At 38.2% G+C, this 21,609-nt stretch overlaps 1 protein-coding gene across 6 annotated transcripts in view; it reads left to right on the top strand.

Moving 5' to 3' along the window:
- Window positions 1-21,609, top strand: part of LOC145994656 (uncharacterized) — a 314,233-nt gene that overhangs the window by 414 nt on the left and 292,210 nt on the right. The window lies entirely within an intron of this gene.

A 21,609-nucleotide genomic window follows, 5' to 3' on the forward strand; every position in this document is an offset into this window, starting at 1 on the left:
TAACACTTTTGCGTTAACAGCTTTTTCACCCTTAAACGTTAAATATAATTGAAAACAGTTTATAATTACAAGCTGCGCTTGGTTCGATATGCAAGCAAACTGTATGTTTGAGTTATAGGTATGTACTCGTTGCGTATGGATGCGGTGAAATTGGAAATGTTTACATAGCAGAATGTACTTATGTGATTGTTTATATTTTAGTGCAAGGTTGCATTCGATGTGTAGTTTAGAATAAAGGAAACGGCCTCCCCATTGGCGCAGTGGTAGCGTCGTCGCCTTGTAATCGAGGGGTCCTGGGTTCGATACCGGTAGAGGTATATAGTGGTTCGGATCCCACTTAAAACTGTAGGTCCCGATTAGCCTTACTGTGCATAAAGTGGACTTAAAACACCAGCTCACACACAACTCACGATTGACGAAAACGTGAAAACATAATTTTATCACAATACGGCTGTCGAACACGGATTGAAGCTCCCTTCGGTAATCTAGAGACACAGCATGTGTTATGGTACATACATAGTATTATGACAGACGAGAGTCTGTGGTATTAAGTTGGTGTTTCATGGAGGTAAAGTGTTCCCCTGTGCTTAGCACCACACCATGAAGTCATATAGGGGGTGTGGGGGTAACGCCCCACACTTTCTTGATCCGGTCGTGAGTGGGGGTGATGTGATCAGCACCACACCCCTGACCGCCTTTACCTCCCCAGGGTTTCCCCCAGGTACCCATGTTATTCGACGCTGGGTGGGCGCCGGGCCCGTTTCCAACGTTAGAAAAGTTCCCGGATTTGAACCAGCGGGGATTGAACTGGGACCTTTAGCATGGTAGTCAGACGCGTTACCAACTGAGCCACCACAGCTTTTTTTTCTTTTCATTGAGGCTGGTGGGTCTGCTCGATGGCATAGTGGTAACGTTGTCCCCCTTGTAATTAAGGGATCCGGTTTGATACCCGGTGGAGGCATAGTGGTTCGGAGCCTATTTGTGCATAAAATGAGTTTAAAAACAAACTCAAACTTATGGAACTGGTAACTGAGTGCACCTCCTCAAAATTTAAGTTCTCTTTAAATTGATAAATTTCAATGTTTTGGTATGAAGTAAAATCTGTTTCAAGGTACAGAAACCACAAATAGGTAATCAAGAGCCACAAATTTGGCTCCAAAAAAAGTCCTGAAAAAGAGAAATCTTGTATTCTGAAATACTTTCCTGTGTTTCTTTGCTCAAAAACTGGTTAGGCCTATATGCACACTGAAAAAAAAAGAAGCGGGAGACATGTGCGTATGCACTATACAAATGTTATGGGCACCAAACCTAACAAAAATGCTAGATACTAGCAGCATCAAACCAACCACAGCTAGCCAAATAAAACAAAAGCTGGGGTGGTCTGTTTAGGGTAAGAGTTCGTTATGTTGGAGACACATTAAAATCGGATATTTTGTGTTTCGCATGATCCGTACTTACCAATTGTGTATTGTGGAACATAGTTCAAGGTGCCATTATGCTTTTTACACAAAAACAAAAACAATTTTTCACATACAGAGTGATTTTTTTGATTCCTTTCTTCACTTCTGTAACACACAATATGGCAGGCACATTTTTACTCACGTTGTAATTATGCAGTGTTTCAACCTTCTTCACCGAAAAATACATACTATCGTGTTCGTCACGTGTGAAAATTTTACATTATGCACGGTTAGCTGACGGATAGCCCCACGAACCATTCACAGATAGCCCCATGAACCATTCATGGATAGTTCCACGAAACATTCACGGATAGTCCCATGAACCATTATGCACGGTAGCTGATGGTTAGTGCCATGAACCATTCACGGATAGCCCCACGAACCTTTTTCCGATAAGGTTAGGTTAGGCAAGCATAGGGAAAACAAGGGGTTGGAAACACTGACGGAGGCTTACGTCATCAAACGTACGCAGCATGCAGTTCACGTAGCGAAAGCAATGGCAATTGTGCATCGGTGAGATATTTCTCTTGAAAAATACATGATTTCCCTGTCAAATATATTCCATGATGAAAGAAAATACCTCAACGAACGTTGGAAAGCTTGGAGAAACTCATTTCCGTAAGTAGTTTCTTCTGTAAAAATGAAGAAATGTGTCTCCGAAATAACAAACTTTTACCCTGGTTAGTAGTGTGTGAGACTGCCATGCAGGAGACCAGGGGTGGGTGATCTAAGGTCGGAATTTTTCTGGCTTTCACTCCACATAAAGTGATGGCCTCATTCATCCTCAAATCAATGGGTACCAGGCGGGGAGGGGGGTAAAAGACAGATGGAGAATGGTGCTGATCACATTACTTACAAAATTACTGTGATCGAGAATCCTCTAAATGTGCCTTCATGGCACAGTGCTACATGCACGGGAACCTTTACCTTAATTTAGAAGAAAACCATTGTCAGAAATATATATACATTCCCTAAAAATATGCATTTTCCGCTATGTGATTAAGGGTTGGAGTTTGCGTAGGGACACAAAGGAAGCAGTGCAAACACAGTTAGTCATTCGCAGACCAATCGATCAATGTCACAAGTTTTTAAATGGAACAACATTGTATGCACGCACGCACGCACGCGCACACACACGCACACACACACACGCACACGCACACACACACACACACACACACACACACACACACACACACACACACACACACACACACACACAGATAGATATATATACATACATAATTCTAACTGCATTAAACCAAACACCTCTTCCTCTCTCTCCCCCAAAAAGTAAAATTACTATCAGCAGTGCAGTCATGCTCACACAAATGATAACAGCACCACCAAGAGAAATCACGCCACAAGAATCTCACTGACAGCAAAGCAGTCCGGAAGTCATGAACTACAAGAGCAATGACATTTTATAAGCAATGAAACAGATTACAAAAGCATGAAAGGCCATTCACCACATAAGAGAACATGTCACATGGAGTTATTTTTATATTTAGCTATTTACTGAAGTTTCCAGTACAGCAGAAGCAATTTTAAACCGGAAGGAGACAATAGTAAAACAGTAGACTAGTGTTAAATACAAGACAAAAATAGACAATACACTGTCATGATAAACAGAACTATTTGACAAAAGCATTACTTGTGTGCAGTATGTTGGTGGTAAAATACAAATATGACTGAAGGTATCTACTTGGTTTGAGATCTTGTTGAATTGATTCAGTAGCCTATGAAATAAGGAATGTTGAATGAGTAATAGCCTAATGATGGCATAGTGATAGCAATGTTCCTTTGCAATCAAGGGGTCTTTCATCTTTTTGCTTTACTTATCTTAAAAAATTGGTCATTGACATTGTTTCTGTGCGAGTAGTTCATAATTTCCCCATGTGTTTTCAGACTCGATAGAAAGTAACCAATAGCAACAAGCATATTATTATATGTGGAAACTTGCCAAGTTTTTGTCAACCATTACAGATGCTCAATATGTCCATTGAAATTGTCAATCCTGCAATTTAGTTCCTGCCATACATTATGTAACATCTGTTGATTTCTGATAGCAACTGCAGTTACGAACCTTTGTAAAACTTCTGGTATGCCACATGGCATAGGAACCCTTTATGTGACACCACAGGAAGAAATCACATGGCGTGAGGTCATGTGAGTTTAATGGCCAGGAAATGAAAAGCAGAGTGTTTTTCAGAAGAGTATCCAGTATCTTGATGGGCACTATGCCAGTATGGTTATTTAGCAGAGCATCGGCAACTGGTATCTGAGAATTTCCTGTTTAATGATTTTTTCAAAGTTTTGTAGGTAGCTTAACCTAACAAAACAAAAGCATTTAGAGACATTAGCTTGTTTTTAGCAAATTATAACACTCCAAATGCTTTCTGTTCATGTGTAGACACCATAACTGTGACAACGCTACTCCTAGTGGAGGAAAGATGCAACTTGGCCATTCTGTGCTGCATTTTTTTTTAACAGGGTACAGCTCGGCGCTCAGGAGATGATCCCCAACAGAAGTGAAGTGACAGGCGACTTCACTATTAGGGTTGGGGAGTGCACCCTGAGTGAGAAACACAAGTGGGCTCACTGTAACCAATGCAGCAACGCAAGTCATTTAGTGTTACCAGACATCGCCTTTTACCCAGACAATACTTCTTTTTTGGGCCCTAAAAATAGTCCAGGCAGGTTTTTTGAAAAATTTGGAAATATCCTCTTTTTTTGGGATAAAGATATCTGCTTAACTTGAAGATTGGTAACAAAATGTTATTTGTACATAATTATTAATAATGTTTCCGTTTTCAATTTCAAAGCAAAGAACTCTCTGTTGCAAATGCAGGAACAAGAATTTTTCTTACATAAAAGAAAAATTGTTGAACTTTTGCATCTTCTGTTGTCACCGCTTGCAGTGTGAGGTGTTGATTTCAAAGCATTTGCGACATCTAGCAAGTTTCTAACAATAGGTAAGAATATGGGATACGCTGAGGCTTACTTTGATTTGAGTTTCATGACAGAATTCAGAAATAAACAGTAATTTTTAACCGCTGTACTCTTAGTTGTTACATGGTAGTGCAGAAGTGAAGTTCTGTCGATCAGCGATATGAACGATTCCGAAATGCAAATATGTTTTAGTGACCGACTTACAAAAGTAGTTTCCTGACTTTACGCCTTGAAGAAACAACTTCAAGGCATGATGTCAATTTATGTTGATTCTTTTAAATTAAGATACCAAGTTTCACAACCGTATAATATTACGGGCATGGTGAATAAATACTAGAATATTCAGACATTTGCCTATAATGAGGCCTATTATTAGTTATAGAGAAACGGTGTAAAATTATTTTACAGGCGTGTGTGATCTATAAGCGAAAACATTAGTAAGCCCAAAAAGTTTGCTCGAAGTGATTGATCTTCATCGAAAGTTACCTTTTTGCAATCTAAAAAATGTCCTCTTTTTTAAAGTGTGTTATCTGGTAACCCTAAAGCATTGCAGTATATTATTTTTTAAAAATTCTTTGAAATACAGTCTAATGCACAGGTAAGCAATACAAAAGTATTCTGGACACTGAAAAAGAAAATCAACCTGTTGCTGCAGACACATGCTCTGTGTGATTGATGCAAATGAACTACGCACTTCTAAAAAATACTAGACCGCAGGGGAAGACTTTCTGCGACCCCTAAAATCTGCAAATGGATTGGTCCTTCCCTTTACCCCCACATCCCATCTCCTCTCGTTTGGGATTTTCTTGTGAACTGACTGCTTTTTTTTTTTTTTTTTTTTTTTTTCATTTAAAGCTGTGTTTCTTTCTGCTTTGTCTACCTTGGTTGCCTTTTTATTGAATCCAGGAATCCCACAGGGAATTATGAATTAATCTGTGCGTACATACATACAATTATATTTAAGTATACATTTTGGTCTGTAACTATGGAACCACTCATCTAAAGTGGAAAAGGGGAAAACTTGTTAGGTTGTGTTACTAACTTTGCAATCTTGGATTCATATTCATTTTTAACCCTTCGTAGGTCGCATGAGGAAAGTTACGTCGCACACGGTGCCAGAGACTGGGTTCTTAAAATATGTTAAATTAATGGCCTAAAACTCCAAACCCTCAATTGTTATGATTAGATCTTTTCTTGCAACAATTGAAATTCAATAAAATTATAAAAATTGAAATTCTGTAAAACTATAAAAATGCACTCTTTGTTCGTTCGGGCACGGAATGGCAGAAAGTACTTTCAGTGAGAAGTAGGTATGCCTATAGACTCAGGCAGCAAGGGCCTTCAACGACCTACCCTCCTCCTAGCAGCTCGAAGATCTGACTAACTCTGAAAACAAAATCGTGGTGTAAAGGAGGAAGGTTAGAATCTAGGCTAGACAGAGGGAGGATGTTGACAAGACAATCATTGATAAATGACGATGTTAAAATCACACACCCGGAACTAGAGACCATGTGTGGCCAATGCAGGGTTAAAATGGAAAGATGGTTATTTCAAGGTTAACATAGGTACTAAGCTCTTCTATTTTTTTTTGCGTGCATGAAAGTAGTCAAAATACTTCAAAGAATACGCCATATTTTTTTCAGATTCGTTTTTTGTTTTTGGAATGTGTCATATTTCCCCTTCTTCAAGCTCATTGAACATTTACAGGTGGTGTGGATCAAAACTCAATTAGTTCTTCACATATTGGTTTAGAAATAAGTAACTGGCAATAAAGCATGAATATCTAGAGGAAGGTGGGGATGGGGGTGGAGGTCACTGAGTGAAATGAGAGAGATGTGGTTTTCAACAAAATGCTACTGTTGAAATTGTCGCAGTGTGCAGCTCCCTGTAAATGTAGTGGTAACATCATCATCTTGTAATCTAGGAGTCCCAGGTTTGATGCCTGGTGAGGGTACATGCTTTGAATCCCACTTCAAACTGTAGGCCCAATCCTGATTATCCTTTCTGTGCATAAAGTGTAATTAAAAGCAAACTCGTACAAGCCTAAATGTGCATATATTTTCTATGTTCTTCTTAATGGTTCGCATAACCACTTTTTGTAGATTCAAAGTAATATACTATAGTTATTTCTAGTGGTTTTTATTTTTTGTACGATGTTTCGTCCTGGTTTCCCAGAACTTTTTCAAGCTTACGCCAAGATAAACACACACACACCCAACCTTACAGAGTGTGACTAGCCATGTAAGATTGTGTCTTTATATTGGTGTAAGCTTGAAAAAGTTCTGGGAAACCAGGACAAGATGTAGCAGGATAATAAAAGTCACTAAAAATAGCTGCATTATGTTATTTTTCATGTGCATATATTATATATGAACCATTGGTTTTTGTAATTACCCAACAAGAAGACAACGTATATTGAGAACGATCTATATTTAGAATTTTAAAAAATAGTGTTCTTGAATATCCAGTAAACTATATGATAGAAAACAGAAATTAAATAGCATTGGAGATGAAGATGATAGAAAAAATAGTCAGCCACCCTGATCTCGATTTCTAACGGAATTAATTTTCTTTACTTTGTAGGTGTGTAACTGGAGTTACCTAGCCTCTGAAAGAAGAATGTGCTATAGTTCGGGGATTTTTTTTAAATGCCATGAATTTCGTATGCTGCAAATACAGTAATTTTTTTGCTTCTATCTCATATAAGCTATACTGCTAGAGAAGACTATCGTTGTTTATTTTAGCGTCTAACCTGGGAGGAAGATGTGCTTTAGTATTAGCATAGCTTTAACATTGCACTCAATCGATGTATCTTGTCAATGTATAAGCTAGCCAGTATTTCAAATTTGACATTTACATAAATGCATTAAATTGTTTCGAGTTGTTCTATTTATACATTTCTATTCACATCATGTGTGGAATTGATAGTAGTTTACTTTAATTCTTGCTCAAGTTAGCACAGTGGTCCCATCGGTAGGTTGTCTCACTGTCATGTAGGAGACATGGGTTCGATTTCTGGAGTGGCTGATTTCAGTTGGAAATTTTACCAATAATGTATCTGCATGAAGTTCTGGAACTCACTCATTCTCTAATAAATCGATACCTGGGAGTCGTCCATATTTAGTACCCTAGGGAGTAAAGCTGATCGTTGCAATGTGCAGGGTAACCTTCTTCATGTCATAGTAGTAATGTTGCTACATTGTAATCAAAAGCCCTGCGTTTAATACCCGGTGGAGGCACATAGTGGTTCGGATCCCACTTTAAATTGTAGGTCCTGATCGGATTAGCCATTCGGTGCATAAATTGGACTTAAGAACACTCAAACAAGCAAGCAATGTGTAGGAGATTGCTTGACCACCTTTATTCAAGTTACATTTTCAAAGATTATTATTGGCATTATATTCTTGTAATTTTTATTATTGTTTGCATTTGAACAAAAAGGGCATTTGCTAGAACTAAAAAAATTGGTAAGATTTCATTAAAGTATGTCAAAATTTCAGTATGGCACCTTTTCCCATTCTAGTATCATTATTTTCAACATGGCAGTAAAGGTCATATTGAATTTTACAAGTTATTTGATGTTCCAAAGTGCTACTTGCCATTTTAATATCCGAAATACTTTGACAATATGAACAAAATAAAGTGAAATGTATTTGGTGAAAAATATTTTCACTATCTATTATGCTTTAATGAACAACTTCTACTAAATTAAACAAAATATTAATATCTGTGGTTTACCAGAGCTTACATGGTAAAAACCCAAATCTCCTGGAGGAATATGTTGTCTACAATGAGAAACTTAGGGCTAAAAGGTAATATATCAACTAAAACATAACTGGAAGCAGTTTTCTTTCTCTCGCTATCTCTCTCTCCCTATCACTTATTCACTGATGCTGATGATCTTAAAGTATACTGTATTATCCTCATCTATCTGTATTATATGTATCACCATTTCATGAAAGAAACCTCAATGTCAGACTTGTTTGATATTTTTCCTGATGGCCATGCAGTAAGCAGATACGTAAATGTCGCAGCAGCAAATGTATGGCATTTCACTACCTAATCAGAATCATCATATGGTATGTTGTTCACTGTTGCGCTCTCTCTTAGGGGGAGATACACATGAAAAGTGATAATTGTGAAATACATTTATGAATTCATTGTTGCTTATGTACAATCACATCTGCCATCAATGATTATCTTATACAATTTTGTAATTTTATTCTGATCTTGTATTTTACAATTTAAAACAGTTGTAACTAGCAACAGTTGTAACTAGCAATGGAAAGGATTATTTTCTATTTTTACAAATACCACCTTTTTAGAATGTTTGGCATTAAAAATGTGAAGGGTGGCAGGTTGACAAAAAGTTTTGGAATAACTGCGTTATGGCTGAGGAATATGAACAATGCAAATATGACTTTGAATGGAATTACTACTTTACATAAATTACCAGCGGATGTAACTGCGTCAAGGATGCAAATATATTTCTCTTTGTGACCAACTTTCACGATTAGTGGCAGGAACTGCACAAAGTTTTTGGTTCTGATTGTATTTCATCAGAGCTGAAGCCGTGGATGTGGGTTTGCCAAATAAACAAGCTTCATGGACTGGCCTGTGACCACGGAAACTATTGTGTAAGGAGGGGGAGAAAGAAATCGATTTTATGCTTCCAGATCTCTCTCCACCCTCCAACCCCTATGAAACAAAGGGTTTGGCAGCAGGCTGTTTGTTATGTCGGGTTTTGATGCATGTCTGCTGGACAAACAATTGAATGTTGACATGGATCCTGTTGAACTGAATGGAGGACAAACACATGATGCACAGGGAGCGCAGCTCATCATATCCAGTGTACTCATTTTCACCTGTGTGTGGCCCTCAGCCAGGGTCCTTGACAAGTGTAAAAGCTGGGTGTAATGTGTACAGTTATACTTATGCACAGTTTGTAAACATTACGTTCAGTACATCCCTTTAATCTTTTTTCCCCAAAGGAGATAATATTTGTCGACCAGGGATCAGGAAGAGCGTCCACAGATTTTTTTGGTTCAGGGACAAGAACCCATTTTCGTGAGATGAAATAGTTAGTAGTAGTGAGAATCAGAATTTAATCCATATTTAATCAAATTAATAACAGAAAATTGTTGTGGTTGCATAAGTGATTGTTCATGAAAATTTGCAATAAAAAATTAAGCCTGGAGTGAAGTAAGCAAACCGAAATTTTTTTGTGTTGTAAGGCATATTTTAAGGACTACTTGTTTCTGAAATTTGACAAAAGTGTTTTTCCGCCGTACTGTACTGACCAAGTAGCAGATCAGATCCCAATATAGCGGAATCGTAACACACTTTAAGAAATACGGTTATCCCAGGTGACCGACTTACATAAGATAGTGTAGGGGCATTCCATATGAAAGTGCCCCTGAACCTTAATTTTTAAAATTAAATGCAATGCTGTAACTTTATCCTATCTTGTGAGTGAACAATCTAAAATTGTCATTAGCATAAGAATTCAAGTATTATACATATTTATGGTAAGGCAGAAGGTATTTTGTATATTGTTCGTTTATTTTAACTTTCTGATTTACTTGTGTTTTGCAGTGTGTCCCATCCGTGACACCAAAAAACCAATTTCTCCTTTAACTGTTACATTTCCCCCTCAACTCCACTAGAATATTAAAAGATCAATACATTCTCACTTTGTCTTAAATAATTAATTTTTCATCATTTGACAATTCACAGAAATTAAAATAAATTTCTTATTAAGTAAGAGGCAATGTTTCGTCTGTCCCACCCGTGACACAAAATTGTTCACTTATAGCTAGAAATCTGGGAAAGAATTTTAAGGGTAGTTATGTTTATTCAACAGAGTTAAGTTTTCAGTTTTCATTGCACAGAAACTGTAAGAAGAATGTTGCTTAACTATCAGTAGAGTAGTTACTTTAATATAAAAAATGTAGTCCGCGTATCCCACCCATGACACTGAAATGCCCCTGTATATGTATAAGTCATTCTTAATGGTGACCCGACTATGGCGTTTATTACATCATGTCCTATGTGCCTTCATGTCGTTGGCAATGTACAGAGGATGTTTTACCTTTTTATGGATCCTCATCGTCGCGATTGACAGAGGGAAGTATAAAAACCACGTAAAATAAATGAAAAATAAAAAAAGGCAAAATGCTCCCCTCTTCTATGAAGGCACATATTATGAAGACTGTAGGCTGGGTTCCACACATTCTCGATCACGACCATTACGAATGTGATGTTATCAGCACCACGATCCGGCTGCCTTTACGGGACATGCTGGCGAGAAGCTAGGCAAACCCCAGAGCCGCTTATGCAAGGATATTGACGGGAAATCTCTTAACCGAGATCACTTACCCCAGGAATCGGGCTCGAATCTCCTGCGTTACCAGCCCGACCACTGCTGCTTAGCAATAACAAAGTTTTCGAAAATACAGTGCAAATTTATTCTTGAGGTGAGAAATAGATGTGGAAGGTAAGCATTTTCGCGCAAGAGATTTAAGCCTTCTTGGCTCAACGTATATTGGCCTCCATGCTGGTAGTTGACCTTTAAGTGGCCATCGGTTTGACGTTTTACCGTACAATCCGTCGTAGACGAACTTCTAAAGTTAAAGGGTCTGAAAGAGGGGGAGTTCGTGGGTCGATATTACTCCATGACCTTTATTTTCCCCCTTTCCTTTTATCTAGTCTAGTGCTCAGAAGTGACAAACAGATTTTTAAGTTGGGAGAAAACTTAAGCTGACGTTATCACGCATAATCGTGTCAAGTTTCTCTTCAGTCGATCCTCGAAGAGAAAAAAACAACAACGTAATAATAGAAAATCTTTTATTTTTGTCTGTAATTCTGGAAAGGAAATGCCGAAATTTCGCCGTGGTACTTCTGCGCATTTTGCAACTTTGGTCTTTGGTAACTAGTAGAGGAATTGGTCGGTTTCGATATCACCACGTTCAACTCCCGACCTGGGTATGGGTGTTCTTTGTGAGTGCGCCTACATCAATTCCATCTAATCATCTCATCGTCGCGATTAGCCAAAGTGGAAGAAAGCTATGCAATAACAGAAAGACATAACTTGAAATTCAAAACACTAGTGGAGGGAGTAGTAATGCTGTGATTTATACATACAAAATTGAACAGCAACATGTTTTGTTTCTTTATGGATAAAAATATGAAATACAGAGCTCATAAAATCTCATACTAGAGTCATATGCTGCATATATTTTTGTACAGTTTCCTTGGATATACAGTCATGGACATAAGTATTCATACAAAGACATTGTCTGAATGAAACATGTTATTATACAAAGAAGACCGTAAAGGCAAGTCAAGTCTGTAGCACATATGCTCCATTGGAATGGCAAGAATAGAAACGCAAAGCAATTGTGTGCATACAATTGAAATTGTCGTGAGAAATGTGGATAATCCTTAGATAAACTGCTTTCTGGATGGTCATAAGTATTCATACGCCAGGTTATAAATCCCCAAAAAAGTTCGTGAAACAACCGTTTCCATCATTCAGTGCCAGATATGTGTTTACTGCACTTGCACCTGTGTAAGGAAGTGGTTGGTTTGGTGTTGGCTGGTGCAGGAAGTCAAATGGGCCGCAAAGGGAAGGAAACCACGATCGAAGAGAGGAGAATTATGATATCATTATACCACAATAAGAAATCATATTCTGAAATCGCAGACATAGTTGGGAGAAGTCGTGCGACTGTGCAAAGTGTCATCAAACGATATAAAGACACAAAAGTGCTGGTAAATAGGGAAAGGGTTGGGCGTCCTCAGAAACTTACTTCGAGAGAGAAACAAGGACTGTTGAGAATGATCAAGAAAAACCAAAATTAACATCGTCAGCAGTGTCCGCACATGTTCACGAACACCTGGGAAAACAAGTGTCCTCAAGAAGTATTAGAAGGCTTTTCAACCGAGCAGGGTACAGAGCTAGGGTACCTAGAAGGAAGCCATACATCAGTAAGAAGAACAAGAAGGCCAGATTAACATTTGCAAAGGAGTATGTGAGTAAAAGTTTGGACTTCTGGGATAAAGTGTTGTTTACGGACGAGAGTATATTTAATATTATCCATAGTGATGGTAGAATTTTGGTGTGGAGAAAGCCCAATACTGAGCTTGAGTCTTGAAATCTCTTGGCCACAGTTAAACATGGAGGTGGTGGCGTTATAGTCTGGGGCTGTATGTCAGCCTCAGGTGTTGGAGAACTCGTCTTTATTGAGGGAACCATGGATAGATTTGTCTATTTGGATATTCTGAAGAACAATTTGCAGCAGAGTATCGATCATTTGGGTCTTGGGAATGATTTTTACTTCCAGCAGGACAACGACCCTAAACATACAGCTGAGATTGTCCGCCTTCGGTTGTTATATAATACTCCCCACACATTCAAAACTCCACCTCAGTCCCCCAACCTTAACCCCATTGAACATCTTTGGAGCCATTTGGAAACCAGATTAGGAAAACATGACATAACAAGCAAGGATAGACTGAAAGAGGTCATTTTGCATGAGTGGCACAATATTACATCTTAAATTAACCACGCCTCTTGTTCATTCTATGCAAAAGAGACTTGACAACTTTTCTTCATAACAGAGGAATGCATACTAAATTCTGACGACATGTTATTTGTTTCTTTCTTTTCTTCAAAGTGAACTTTTATGTTGGTGTATGAATACTTTTGTCCAGCCAAAGAAGCGAGTATTGAGAATGTGTTTTATTTTATTTTTCTACAAGCAGAATCTGTTGTCAATATATCGTTTGGTGCATACATGGTAAAGCATTAACGGTTTTGACTTCCTTATTGTATTCCTAGCTGCTGCAATTCGTCCTTTCTTCCTTTCAGTTCCACTGTATGATTAGTTTTGTCCATCACTGAACATATGGAGGCACGTGGTGATGTTAATATTTGTATTACATACGTTTGGTCTTAAGTTCGTAGTTTGAAAAAAACAGGCGTTCATTGATACAGTTTTAATATTGAGCAATGCTCTTTATTAATAAGTCAAAAACATTAGTCTTGAAATTTATTTTAATATTTGTGGATTCAAACACGACCGATAAAACGCTAGACGTGATCGGTCCAAACGTTGGACCAACGCAAGAAGCGGAGTTTGACACGTCATTATTCACGTCATTTCACTTTGTTTTGTTCGTTTATATACATATGAATTTGACACTCAAATGACAAAGCAGTAACGTTATTGTTAGTACTTTTTAAGACGCTTTATAAAAAAGGTTGGTTATGTCTAAGGAAAAAGTATGCAATATTATTGAAACCCTGACCTACGAACTGTCCTATGGACGTTAATCGATTGAAAATTGCAGAGAAGGACGATAAAATACCACTCTTCAACAGCATTTAACTAGCGTACTTACCTTGAATAATATCCTGCCAGCAGTAATAATAATAATAATAATAATAATAAAATGGAATGGAAAAATTACCCTTCTTACGCCAAGTGTCTTCTTGAAATTCAGTAAGGGGTTAGCAGTGGGAAAGGCTGCCGGTGGTTAAAGGTTAGACCAGGGGTTCCCAAACTCTTTCGTTTCACGGCGCCCTTAGTATTTCAAGATTTTTCCGCGTCGCCGAAGTCAGAATGTAGGCCTATCTAACACTTGCAATGCTCAGTTAGTGTGGTTAGTTTGCTTAAGTTAAAAAAAGAAACACACATTTCAAATTCAGAAACATTTTATGTGTAAAAAGTACTAAATAAGCACATATTTGCAATAAGTATCATTTCAGTGAAACTATTGGAACATTTCGCGGCGCCCCTGTCAGCGAGCCATGGCACGCACTTTGACAACCACTGGGTTAGAACACCTAAAATATTCCGGTAAATTGTTGGAGCAATACTGTCCTCGGAAATCCTGATATTTGACTTAATGGCACATATCGACACCGATGTAGCAGTTTTTAAAGCACTTTATCTCTTTTACATAAGCAGGACATATTATTTTTCACACTGGTATTAAGCCAAACCTGCTTTTCCACCACCGCCATGCGTTGACATTTTGCCTGACATTTATCTCGGTAGTTCGTACACGGAGTTTGATATTTGGGGAAGACTGTTATGATATTATTAACAGCTTCAGTCGAAATGTGAATTTTTGAAGTGCAAATATTATGTTCGTCGTTTTTTTTCTTTTTTTAGTTTTAAAAGTGTAACTTGTCCATTAAGGTTGTTCACAGTTTTACATTTTAATAACAATAATTGTAATTGACATGGAAGCATATTGCGGTTCATATGTTTCTTAGCGAGAGAGCAAGAGCGTGCACTATCTTTTTCATTTAATTATGTAAAATGCAACAACAAAGTTTCCATTTTTTTTTGCTACGACGGCGTAAACGAGCAACGAGTATTGTTTGTTCGAGATCGATGATAAAGTTGGGTCTCCCTGGAGTGCCGATTGGCAGACACAACAGTTACCAGGAGAGATGCAATCAGAGATGGTGTGGTTTTCCAATATGAGAGGCATGTAATAGTTACAGTCACGGCCTCGCCTTAGGGTAAAAACACAGTGAAGCACATCGTCACAAACTCGCGAGGGCCGGTAATTCAAAACCATGGAGTTAAATGGGGAAAAACATAGTGGAGCCCCGCTCATCGCCAGAGGTTCCCAAGAACAAACACGGTTTGATCTTGGGTCCCTTGTTTCAAGTGGAAGGCTCTATGATTGGTGCACTCAAGGTCACTTCTCCCTTTCGTGGAAGACACCCTCCTGTTTTCCCACTTTTTTTTGACAAGAGTTGTCGTTTGCAAGCTTGTGCGATGATGGTCAAGGTGCCTGTCCGACAGCCAATTCATTCATTATATCCTGACATTTTTATGGCTTGACCGGCCTCTGTGCGATGAGCAAGGGTCCTTGTGCCTCACCGTGCTCTTACCCTAGAAAGTTCGGGGTTCCAGTCTCGTCCTGGGCATAAGTGTTCACCAGTTTTCAATTAATCTCCGTTCATCCTCACCGTTGCGATTAGCAAAAGGAGGAAGATAAGCGTCGTAAAATGAAACTGCAAATTCAACAGTTTAGGCTGTCACAAAGTAGAAAATGCTTCTTGTCCATTTGGTCTGAAATCTGATCTCATGAACGGAATCGAGTATGCATTCTGTTAGTTCGTAAACGGAATGAGCGTTGTGAATATTGAGTTCGTTTTTATGCACAGATGGGCTAATGAGGACTAGACCTACAGTTTAAATTGGGATCGGGACCACGTGCCTTGAGCGGGTATCCAAACGGTGACCCCTTGATTGCAAGGTGAGGACGTTACCATTACGTCTTCGTGGAAGTCCGAACGTCGTGCATAGCATAGCATGTTGTGCGCGTACACACGAGTAAAGTTCTGTTTACACGTTGATTGTGCCGAATCTTGTCATATGGAGAACCTCTTACTGTTGCTGCACTGAAAATACAAGGGGAAGTCTACCCTAGTAGTACACATTTATTTTCAGAAATGCTATTCGTAGGAAAATGGTGCGATTTTTTTTAGACACATGGCAGCAAATGTACGGTATGAAACTTTTTCTCTCCGTAGCGGGCGGGGTTCCCACCGTCTGCGTGATTGTTGTCAGAGGTCCTGTGGAGCTGTAAATAATGGGGTTAATATAATAAGCGCTCATGGGAACACGCAATGAAAGAGAAGATTCGTTGCGAATTTAGCTTATAATACCGAGGATGTAAGTCATTGTCGTACAGTCACGCACACTTCTAGGTTGTATCAATACCATTGACTCTCAATGGAATCGTTACTACCCAGAAGAGTCCGTGACTGTACTTTCCACTCTTAGTTCGATTCCCGGTGGAGGCACATAGTGGTTCGGATCTCATTCTAAATTGTAGGTCAGTCCCGATTAGCCTTACTGTGCATAAAGTTAACTGACAAACATAAGCTCAAACTTAGTGATTTATTTTGTGAAATTTTCCGGGATCTGCCAGGCAGATGCCAGCATACGCTGTAAAAAGTTGACTGTCGGTTTTCGCTGCCATCCAACTACCGTAAAATTCACCATAGCCATTTTGAAGGTATTAATGACCATTATATAGTTATACCGTAATTAATTTTAGTGATTTAGTTTTCAAAACTATGGTACACGCAACAGTAATTTATAATCATTTATCCATCTTTGTACATAATATATCCATATTTAAATAATAAAAAAGCTGTTTTGTAAATTACAGTACCCTTTTTTTGAAAATTAGCAGGTAGCTTCTAACTGTGTAGTAGTGCCTTCAAAAGTTACTGCAACTCCTCTAAAGTACGTATTTACAAATCATTTATTCCTTCCACGGGAGTATATTATTTTTTTTGTTAAATGTTGCAATAACTATGGCGAAACCGGATATATGTTGCGATTTTTTTATTTATTATTATTATTTTTTTTTTTGCATGTTTACGGACACTTTAAACTGCATGTAATTAAACGTTGGATTTTCGATGTGGAAAAAAATAATATTCGTCTGCTTGTTAGTTCCGTTGGTTCTTTATTATTACCATGCAGTACATTATTCATTGTCTGTCTTTTTATCCAATATATCACAATATGTAGTAGGTGAATATATAGACAATGGATAATTTCATCTTGAGAAGACTTTTGATGATGCTTTTGACGTTTAGATGAATATAGCCTATAGATGGATGGATGTGTGTGTGTGTGTGTGTGTGTGTATGTGTGTATGTATGTATGTATGTATGTATGTATGTATGTATGTATGTATGTTTGTTCCAGCATAACTCTCGAACGCCTGGAACGATTTCAACCAATCTTGGAACACGTATCACTTGCAATCTGGAAAGAAATACTGTGGTAATAAGACACCCCTGGCACCCCTAGGGGTTGGGGGTGGGAGCGGTGACGTAAAAATAATCGAAAACGACCGATGTTAGTGTGGAATCCATAGTTTTCGGGGTCTCTAAGATGAATATTGACAATCTTAATGCCGTTACACTTCAAGTTCATCATCTATCGGGATGGGGGTTGAGAGGGGGTGAAAATTAAAATGTCAAAAATGACCAAGATTAATGTCGACTAATCCATAGTTTTTGGAGTCGCTAAGCTAATTGGTGACATTCACGATGACCAAACTTGGTACACATATGCCTTACAATCTGCAAAGAAATACTGTGGAGGTAAGACACCCCTGGCACCTCTAGGGGAGGGGTTGGAAAGGGTGACATGTAAAAATAATAATCGAAAACGACCGATATTAGTGTGAAATCCATAGTTTTCGGGGTCGATAAGGTGAATAGCGACACTCCCAATGCCGTTCAACTGCAAGACACCCCTGGCACCCCTAGGGATGGGGTGGGAAGGGGGTGACATGTAGAGACAATCGATAACGACAGATATTAGTGTGGAATCCATAGTTTTCTGGGTCGCTAAGGTGAATAGTAACACTCCCAATGCCGTTCAACTCCCGAGACACCCCTGGCACCCCTAGGGGTGGGTGTGGTAAGTGGTGACATGTAAAACGACCGATATTAGTGTGGAATTAATAGTTTTCGGGGAGTAGACCTAGTGGCCCGGTACTGAATAATCATTTGAGGCTCGAATCATCATTTGAGGCTCGTCGTAGCCTTTTATGATGTATATTTTGAGGGCAGAGTTGGCAACACTGTGGGCCCACTGTAGCCTTTTATGAGGGGGGTCTATTGCCCTCTGTTTACATCTGGTAACACTGCCGTAGTTTGACAGTGTTGTTAACCTACTGGTTTTTTTTTCACTGAGGCTCGAATCATCATTTGAGGCTCGTCGTAGCCTTTTATGATGTATATTTTGAGGGCACAGAGTTGGCAACACTGTGGGTTTTTACTGTAGCTTTTTATGAGGGGGGGTCTATTGCCCTCTGTTTACATCTGGCAACACTACCGTAGATTTTTTGACAGTGTTGTTAAACCTACTGGGTTTTTCACTGTAAATTTTTATTAAAGGGTCTGAGGGGTCCATGTATTTTTTATGTCTGGCAACATTGTTGGGGGCCTAGTGTTGGCGACACTGTGGGTTTTTACTGTAGCCTTTTATGAGGGGGGTCTATTGTCCTCTTTTTATATTTGGCAACTCTATTGGATGTTTTTTGTTTGAGGCTTGGGTTTTACCAACCCATCCGAAGAAAATTCCACTATATGATCTTTTACTGGCTAAGCTAACCTACAAATAGAAATTGCCAACACCGACGAGCATCAAATGATGATTTCGAGCCTCAAATAATGATTTCGAGCATCAAATGATGATTCGAGCCTCAAATAATAATTCAAGACTCGTCGGTGTTGCCAACCCACTCTACAAAAATTCTACTATATGATTTTTCACAGGTTAAGCTAACCTACAAATAGGAGTTGGCAGCACTGACTTATAAACCCACTGGGTCCTCTTGGCATGTTTTTTTCATGATGTGTTGCTAGGCTATTGAGCATCTTGGCGTATACAATGTATATATTTTGAGAGGGGGGTTATAGCTTTTTATGCTGTACGAATACTGGAAGCTTGACAGTGACAACCAACAGAGTAGGTAAACCTACATCCAGGAACTGGCAACACTAGTTTCTGACAGTAAATTTGAAATAAAATATTAAACAAAATACATGAGTAAGCACTGTGATTACAAATAGTACCAGTGTTATGCCCCCAACTCCAACTGGACAACTGGGGGAAATAATTGTACAACAATTTGTACCTAATTGTACAATACTTGTACCTAATTGTACAACATATACACAGACATAAAAGAGAGAGCCTTCCTGTAACTTACTTCATGTACAATTTATATGATTTTACAACTGTGAAAAGAAAGCATATGTGTTCTGTATGCACACATTTATTCTTATTTTTTTAAGTTGAATGAAAGCACATGTTTTTACGCTCTCGTAATACTAACCTTGCTCCACTGATTTTAAATTGCTTCCATCCGCTTTTTTTTTCTGTGTTATTTCCGTATGCACGCAACATTCGCTTTCAATAGACAGAAGGAGTGTTAGTATAGCAGGCTCCGAGTTTACAATTTATTAAATTAAACAATAATTTATGTAAGAATATACTTGTACTTACCGAACACAAAATAATAAAAAGCACATGTGAATGTTTGCGTGTGTTCATGTTATATGACGACTGAGTAAAAAAATAATGTTGACTCCCCGAAAGATAAAAGTTCCTAGTTCGACATCAGATGCATGCAAATTTTATGTTTTGCTCTCCAAAATCTTGATTTTTATGTTTGTGCTATTTGTCATACAGCAGAGGAGAAGAGGGGAGAGGGAGGGGAGGGGGTACTATTAGCGCCATCTATTAGCAAACAATAGAAATAAAAAGTAGGGTCAAACTTTTTCAACACCCAAACATTTTAAACGTCCTCGCGTAGTAATACGATCTAGCTGAAGATGTTTAAAAGAGTACTCTTAGTCGACGAAGCTAATTGCTAGGGCCCTTATATTACTAAAATATTCTTTAATTTGCATATTTCTCATACCGCCATATGTTGTTCTATTTGACTTCTTCCAAAAAAATGCTAATTAGCGAGAGTTAATTAAGCAAGGCAAGTAAAAGAAGCAAATAGGACAACATATGGCGGCGTGAAAATATGTAAAAAATTCGATTCAGAGGTGGATCGAATTAAAGTTAGGGGATATTTTGCATTTTTTCCCTATAATGTACAAAACATTTACCATACATAATCTTTTCCATTTACAACAGTATAAAATAAGAGGAATGTGTGACAATATCCATATTAATTAGGAAGGTATGTTGTATGCTAGGTTAGCTAATTGTGTCTTCTACAGCTTCACTGTATAGAGGAAAGATGGAAAAAGAGAGCTCTACAAAAACTGGTGCTCTTAACAATATTGTACGTCCGTGAAAATTACATATAAATAAGACATAAGCGTATTATCTGCTTTCATGTCAGATTTTACCAACCTGTGAGCTGTAGTGTTTAGGTGACAAGCGACCTGCTCAAATATGATACTGTTGACAAATATTGTACGTCCGTGAAAATTACATATAAATAAGACATAAGCGTATTATCTGCTTTCATGTCAGATTTTGCCAACCTGTAAGCTGTAGTGTTTAGGTGACAAGCGACCTGCTCAAATATGATACTGTTGACAAATATTGTACGTCCGTGAAAATTACATATAAATAAGACATAAGCGTATTATCTGCTTTCATGTCAGATTTTACCAACCTGTAAGCTGTAGTGTTTAGGTGACAAGCGACCTGCTCAAATATGATACTGTTGACAATATTGTACGTTCGTGAAAATTACATATAAATAAGACTTAAGCGTATTATCTGCTTTCATGTCAGATTTTGCCAACCTGTGAGCTGTAGTGTTTAGGTGACAAGCGACCTGCTCAAATATGATACTGTTGATAATATTGTACGCCCGTGAAAATTACATATAAATAAGACTTAAGCGTATTATCTGCTTTCATGTCAGATTTTGCCGACCTGTGAGCTGTAGTGTTTAGGTGACAAGCGACCTGCTCAAATATGATACTGTTGACAAATATTGTACGCCCGTGAAAATTAAATATAAATAAGACATAAGCGTATTATCTGCTTTCATGTCAGATTTTACCAACCTGTGAGCTGTAGTGTTTAGGTGACAAGCGACCTGCTCAAATATGATACTGTTGACAAATATTGTACGCCCGTGAAAATTACATATAAATAAGACTTAAGCGTATTATCTGCTTTCATGTCAGATTTTGCCGACCTGTGAGCTGTAGTGTTTAGGTGACAAGCGACCTGCTCAAATATGATACTGTTGACAATATTGTACGCCCGTGAAAATTACATATAAATAAGACATAAGCGTATTATCTGCTTTCATGTCAGATTTTGCCGACCTGTGAGCTGTAGTGTTTAGGTGACAAGCGACCTGCTCAAATATGATACTGTTGACAAATATTGTACGTCCGTGAAAATTACATATAAATAAGACTTAAGCGTATTATATGCTTTCATGTCAGATTTTGCCAACCTGTGAGCTGTAGTGTTTAGGTGACAAGCGACCTGCTCAAATATGATAATGTTGACAAATATTGTACGCCCGTGAAAATTACATATAAATAAGACTTAAGCGTATTATCTGCTTTCATGTCAGATTTTGCCGACCTGTGAGCTGTAGTGTTTAGGTGACAAGCGACCTGCTCAAATATGATACTGTTGACAATATT

The sequence above is a fragment of the Lepisma saccharinum genome, chromosome 11, assembly GCF_977018435.1.
Source record: "Lepisma saccharinum chromosome 11, izLepSacc3.1, whole genome shotgun sequence".
Classification (NCBI taxonomy): Eukaryota; Metazoa; Arthropoda; class Insecta; order Zygentoma; family Lepismatidae; genus Lepisma; species Lepisma saccharinum.